This window comes from Engraulis encrasicolus, chromosome 20, assembly GCF_034702125.1.
Source record: "Engraulis encrasicolus isolate BLACKSEA-1 chromosome 20, IST_EnEncr_1.0, whole genome shotgun sequence".
In the NCBI taxonomy this organism is placed as follows: Eukaryota; Metazoa; Chordata; class Actinopteri; order Clupeiformes; family Engraulidae; genus Engraulis; species Engraulis encrasicolus.
The window spans coordinates 28425427-28432078 of record NC_085876.1 but is presented as its reverse complement, the minus strand read 5'-3'; the positions used below and the strand labels follow the sequence as shown (position 1 = coordinate 28432078).

Sequence of the window (6652 nt, the reverse complement as noted above, 5' to 3'; positions counted from 1 at the left end):
CAGTGTTTAGTCACAATGCAGTATTACAACAGGGGACAAACCGCAAACAAACTGCTACAACAGCAAAATACTCAAAACTGGGTTCATTTTGTTGGGTAGACCAACCATAACCCAATGTTTCCCCGACAAAAGAGCATCTTACTGCCAGATTTCCAGGTAACTCCAGCCATGTTGGATGTGGACCATTCATTCAGCTGTGAGTTGTGGAGATGCAGTTCTCGGTCGTCGTGGCATGGCTCTTTTTAGAGGAGGATTCTGGTGCTTAATCGTTTCTTCACACACCTCTTTATCCCTCAGTTCATTGTGAATGACAGTTTTGGTTTTGGATTTTTAATCCCAGTTGTTGTTGGTCTTAAAGGTCAGCTAAGCTATTGAATGATTGACTGGTGGGAGAAAAAAGAATGATGGGAGAGCAATGTTGTTGTAATGTTCTGTCAGCCGCCAAAGCTATGAAAGACTCTGGGGAGGGGGGGGGGGGGGTGTGAAGCCAATGGTGTTACAACGATCTGTCAGCCTCCTTCATGTCCAGGTGGTTTGGAGAGCAACCAAGCAGTGAAGAGTTGGAGAGAGTGAACTGGACAGATGGATGATGGCGCTATTTTAAAGGATGCTTGATGTTATAAACTACCAATTGATTTTAGATGATATCCTCAAGAGTAGCACACGGTGTTTCCCGTCACCCATATGATGACAATTTGAATCGCTGCTAGGTTCATTTTTGGTGATGGATACATATGATTGGATATTGGTTTTCTGTTAGCGGAACTGATGGCTATTCGTAGCACGAGACGGAGTAAGATGCAAGACCCAAACCCAGTTATTTCAGAACTACCTTGAACTTGATTGGCAGGTGCAATATCAGCTGTTTACACTCAGAAGAGATCGATTTAGCGGAGGTGTTCATTTCGTCTTTAGTACTGATTTGTCAGGTGAGTCCCATCTGGGCAGTGGAGACAAAGTTAAGTCATGTTCTAGGTTACGTTTTTCACTTTCAGTGTAGATCCTTCTCCCCTCATCTGTTGTAAGCGCTTAACCTTGTATCACTTTTTGTAATGTTCGCAGTGTTTGGAAAGCACTGCAAAACTTGTATATTGAAAGTCCCTTTCTTCTCTCTTGCGCTCTCTTACAATATAAATACATCCATATACTTTTTTTGTTGACACCAACCAGAAAAAAAAAACTTTTGAAAATGTAATTTTCTAGTATTTTGAAATGTTACATTTCCTTTTTTGCTGGGTCTTCAGTTAAGTTCTTGTTTCTGTTTGATCATTTCATTTATTAATTTTTCAAATGAAATTTAATCAAACAAAAAAAATGTAATTGAATTGAATTGTAAATGAATTTCAAAATAAAACGACACGATATTTGCTAGGCAAGAAGTAATAATGACTTATTGTACATAAGCTTTTTTTCCTCTCCCTTGAATTAAAAAAAAATGATCTGAAATTGAAAAAATGGTTGTATATTGTGTAGAAAAGCAAACAAAAAAGCCATGAATATTGTGAAGCTTGTCATTTCGTTTTGTGATCACTGTGTGTTTATTGTGTAACAAAAATGTGCAAAACGTACAGGATTATTACAATTCTCCTGGTTTTGGATAATTTTGCTTTTTTTTTTACGAATGAGCTCTTTAGGTGCTTTGGTTTTTTTTTCGCCCTGGCTGTATGTTTTTGTAGTATGTAGAGTTTGCAGTTTAAAAAATGACATCATTGATGACATAATTGAGATTGATGACATCATGATGATGACATCTTTGCTCAGCCACTGAGTTTGATCCAAGCCAAAGTCCTAGGTGGCCTGAAAGGCCTACATGGACGTTCCTCAGCGTGTTCTGTGTCTGTGTGTACTCTTCTTCTCCTCGTTGTCAGTAACAACGGGGGCGTTTAGTGAAATTTTATAGCTCTTTTCTTTATCTAGACAAAAATCCACAATGTGTATTTTCGTTCTTTTTACTGTGTCTTTTCTTTTCCGAGGACTTGGAATGGATCAAACAGTTGACAGTATTACATTCTTTATTGCCTGCACTTGACCAAGTCTAAAGCACTCACCGGTAGATGCAAGCAGAAATGAGCAAAACGAAAAATACAATGAAGCATGCAAAATTTTACAAGTTCAGCTGTGCTCAGACAGGGTTTCATGGACCCCACCCCACACAGGGCAAATCTTGTATATTCTTAGTCTTTCATTTTCTAATTTCTTGAAATTGAAAAAAAAAAGTTGTTCGTACTCCTTTTGAACCAAACTGTTGGTTGTAAAACACGTCTCGATTATTTTTACTCTACAATTTGAAAAAGAAGTTGTATACATAGTATACATTTTGTTATTTCATGAAAGCAATTTTACTTTTCTTGTCCTTCTCAAGGTCAAAACGCTTACTTCCTTTAGCCTGTATTAAAAAAAATATGACGACGAAAAGTGTTGGGAGAGGAGAACACAAGCGAGTGTTAAATACAAAGGATGCCATTAAAGAATGCAAGCTGCAAACTTTCCCACTCAGACAATCACGCAGTGTGGGGAGTGTTGTAGTTACAGGCATAGGTTACTCCTCTTTTCTACCTGTCTTTTCTCTATTTACGCAGATCATATTTCCTCAGTCTGTTCTTTTTTGAAGTGTAGTGTTATGTTGTACACTCATTTTGGGATGATCGCAAATCTCCTTTTGTCGAAAGTACAAATATCCTTTTTTTGTTTGTTTTTGTTTCTGTCGAAGGAGAACTGGGAGAATAATGTTAAGATTGTCTTCTTGTTTTGTTTTCTTCATAAGAAGTAAACTTCTTGAGTTTATGGTTTTTATTTTCTTTAACTGAATTAGCTGCATTAGCTGAAATTTCAGTAGGATGGATGTCTGCATATTACGAAATCCCATTTGTAAAACACAAAATACCACAAACAAATGTAATGACAATTGCAAAGGAGTTATTCTAGAATTTGTATGATTTGACATGGACCTCTGAGGAATGACTTCAAATTTGGAGGCAAAAACATACAAATACTTTCTTTGTCAAGGTTTTATTTTTTATTTTTATTTGGGAAAATGGATCCAGACCTTTTGCACATCCTTGATATTTAACTGTCAAAAAATACAGAAAATGGAGATTGAAAAAAAAGCTGTTTGATTACTGCCGGTTGATTAACAAAAATTTATGCATTGACTGAAAAAATAAGCTAATTTTGGAGGAAATAACTTTGTAATATTTATCTCTTGCAAGCTATGTTTAATAAAGGATGGAACAGTTTACCTTCTTGAAAACGTTGTCGTTTTTACTGGGCATATTAGCTGGAGACATTATAATCAGTGCTTCAGGGTAGGAAAGGTACCCGTCCTAGCCAAGGAAAGCCCAAGCTGCTTTGCACAATAGTTCCGATCTGAAATACAGCATGGAGTCTACCCCTCAGAAAGGATACCAGATCTTGGGCTCCAATCAAAGAGCAGGGAGGGGTGGAAAGACTGTGACCGCAGTTTGTTTGAATAGGTACAATTGACACGATTGGCTATGGGTGGCTACATATATGCCAAATGACAGTCGTAACGCCCAATAGATGGCCATGGGCATCGTAAACCACACCTTTCCTACGAGAAATTGCATAGGTAGCCTCCAGAGTTCAGTCTATCTCACTTGTGAGATTATTTGATGTTAAAGCGATGGTTCGGAGTAGAATCGCCCTAATGCCATTTGAACCGTGACACCCATCCTCCTTTACACCCGAAGTGTTTTCTGCCGCAGACTTACATCAACAGAGTTATCGTGTTATTCAATGTTTATTCCGGTTAGCTTGACTCAAGCGCATATGGATACTGGGCACCGTCTCCAAACTTTCCCCACAAAAATAACATGTCATTACACCAAACTTCTGCAGTAGCACAAATATGGTCTGTACTCACGAAACGAAGCATTTGGAAGTTTGGAAATAGTCCAGGAGTTTAGTATTATTAACACAAGCTGAATAGCTTCTCTGCTGCTAAAGCTGTGCCAACGTTACTTCCGTCATATGAGACAAGCCCGTAAAAGTCTTCAACAAACTTCCAGACGAGAGTGTTAAAAAAGTTTTCATTGAATTGTGATTAAGGCTTATATTTTCAAGGCAATACTTAAAAGATATTTCAAATCTTACCTACTATCAATTAGACAAGGATTTTCGTTATCAATGCTGATGCTGAATTCACTTTTCATTGTGCATATTATGAGCTTCGTTTAGGACTCTTACATGCTTGTCTTAGATGACGGAAGTAACGTTGGCGCAGCTTTAGCAGCAGAGAAGCTATTCGGCTTGTGTTGATAATAATAAACTCCTGGACTATTTCCAAACTTCCAAATGCTTCGTTTCGTGAGTACAGACCATATTTGTGCTACTGCAGAAGTTTGGTGTCATGACATGTTATTTTTGTGGGGAAAGTTTGGAGACGGTGCCCAGTATCCATATGCGCTTGAGTCAAGCTAACCGGAATAAACATCGAATAACACGGCAACTCTGTTGATGTAAGCCTGCGGCAGAAAACACTTCGGGTGTAAAGGTGGATGGGTGTCACGGTTCAAATGGCATTAGGGTGATTCTACTCCGATCCATCGCTTTAACCAGGCAATACTCGTCCAGCATTCAGTCCGAGCTTCCAGGATACCAATTGAGGGCTTGTAGACCAAACAGTTCGACGTAATGGCATGAAAGGCAGAGTACTCTCACAACTCTAGTATGGTCATACCAACACAGTTTGTTTGGGTGTTTATCAACAAGGTAACAAGAAAGAGAACAGGGAAGAAGTAATTTTGGACAATGACATCCCCCCCAGATCACCTGAATAAGTTTTATACAAAATTGGTTGGAAGTCATCATGGTTTAACACTTTAAACTAACAGTCCTTAAACAGCTCCATACACACTTCGTAAGTATTTTAAGAAATTATCAACAAAGCACTTACAAATGTTTGTAAGTGAGTTAGAAAGACTTAAACACAGCAGACTCAGCACAGCTGCAGCAGTCCTGGAAGTTTGTCACGAATAAACACACATAAATATCATGCAGTAGGAGTCGATTCCCCCTCTACTGTGAAGCCTTATGTGGGTTCTTACTCATTCTCATTTACAAACATGAGTTTTGTTTGTAAATGTTTTGTTTATAATTGGTTCAATAAATGTTAATAAAGCTTTTTAAGGCACCGTTATTCTTAAGTGTTACCCATGTGGGTACAAGACAGGCGTGATTTGTTGTTCACACTTGTTTTAGTTATTATTTATTCACCCATAAGAACCACACCTACCCATGTTCGCTGTATGAATGCTAAACAACTCCTGGCTGCGATGGGTCTACCCCACAGTTATTTAGGTCTCTTTTTTTCTTACCTGCTTTGTTTCTCGCCTGTGGTGTCTTCCTTGGCTCCATTGTCTCATGAGTGTGTGTTTTGGGGGGATGGGGGTGTGTGTGGGGAGGAGGGTGTGCAGTGCACCATACACTGCCCACTTCCAGTCTACCCCAGTCGCTGTTGCCATGGGAACAGAGACGTCATGCTGGTGTTCTGCACCTGGCCTTTTTGGAGTTTAGGCAGCGAGCAGCACGCCGGTACTTGGCTTTGCTTTGCCCCAGATTTCCCTCTTGCAGTCGTGAGGGATGATATCCCGTTAGTCATCTGAAAGAGCCATCTCCTAAATATGCCTAGCGGTGGGTGGTGGCGGCGTATGTCCGGTGAAAGACGTAGACTACAGCAGCAGTGGTCCCCAAACTGGAGGTCGGGACCCCTGGGGGTTGTCGAGGTATTGCAGGTGGGCTCGCAAAGAGAAGGCACTGTGTGCGTAAAACCTTGAATATATGCTTAAGTTTTATATATTATTACCATTCCATAAATTGGTTTGTAACAGTATTCATTTGTGCGTTAAAAATGTATTTACCTTTCCTATGTACGGTATATATCCGTTCTATGTATTTCACATTAAAATTCAGCAAAAGGCCTATTAAGGGACAAAAAATGTTTGGAACAGTTGGTAATGTAATGGTGGCACTGGTGGGTATAATAATAATTTGCCAGGCCATGCCCTCCTAGTGACGCAACAGCTTCAGCATTGCTACCAGTCAGGTCAAGAGCAATGCAAGTACTTTCTGAGTTCCCGCAAATACGGGAACTCCTCCCACTTTGTTGGGAAGCAAACAATCATTAGCAAACCAAGGGAGGCCATTTGGGAAATGCCATTTGGGAAATGTTCATTGTTATGCTCTTGGTCAGACCAAGTCTCGAAGAGATTTGAAAGTCCATGACAATCAGGCTAAATCAGTGGTTCTTAACCTGGGGTGCGGGCACCCCCTGGGGGTGCGCCAGAGATTCCAGGGGGTGCACGGAATTTTGTTTGTGTAGAGGTTGTGACCAACATTACACTTGCAAACATTATAATTAGGCCAAATTAAGTCCAAATTAAACAAGTTTTGGTCCCCATTTGAAGTCATTCAGGTATTGATTCATGTCTCAAGTGAGGATCATTGTAATTAATCACTCATTTATCATTGTTTAGTGCATACACATGTAGAAGTTTGTGTTGGGGGTGCGCGGCTTGTCTTCGGCACAGGTAAGGGGGTGCGCTAAGAAAAAAAGGTTAAGAACCACTGGGCTAAATAATAATAATCCAGGGGCCAAAAGTGGGTCCCAGAAGAAGTCTGGGAACTATGGACA

At 39.9% G+C, this 6652-nt stretch overlaps 1 protein-coding gene across 7 annotated transcripts in view; it reads left to right on the top strand.

The window, feature by feature from the left end:
- Nucleotides 1-3238, top strand: part of gatad2b (GATA zinc finger domain containing 2B) — a 92990-nt gene extending 89752 nt beyond the window's left edge. For all 7 annotated transcript variants that reach the window (XM_063185718.1, XM_063185719.1, XM_063185717.1 and 4 more), the window contains one exon: nt 1-3238. This exon is cut by the window's left edge and continues 2413 nt beyond it. The gene's annotated coding sequence lies outside the window, so the exon portion shown is untranslated.
- Nucleotides 3239-6652: the final 3414 nt, after the last annotated feature.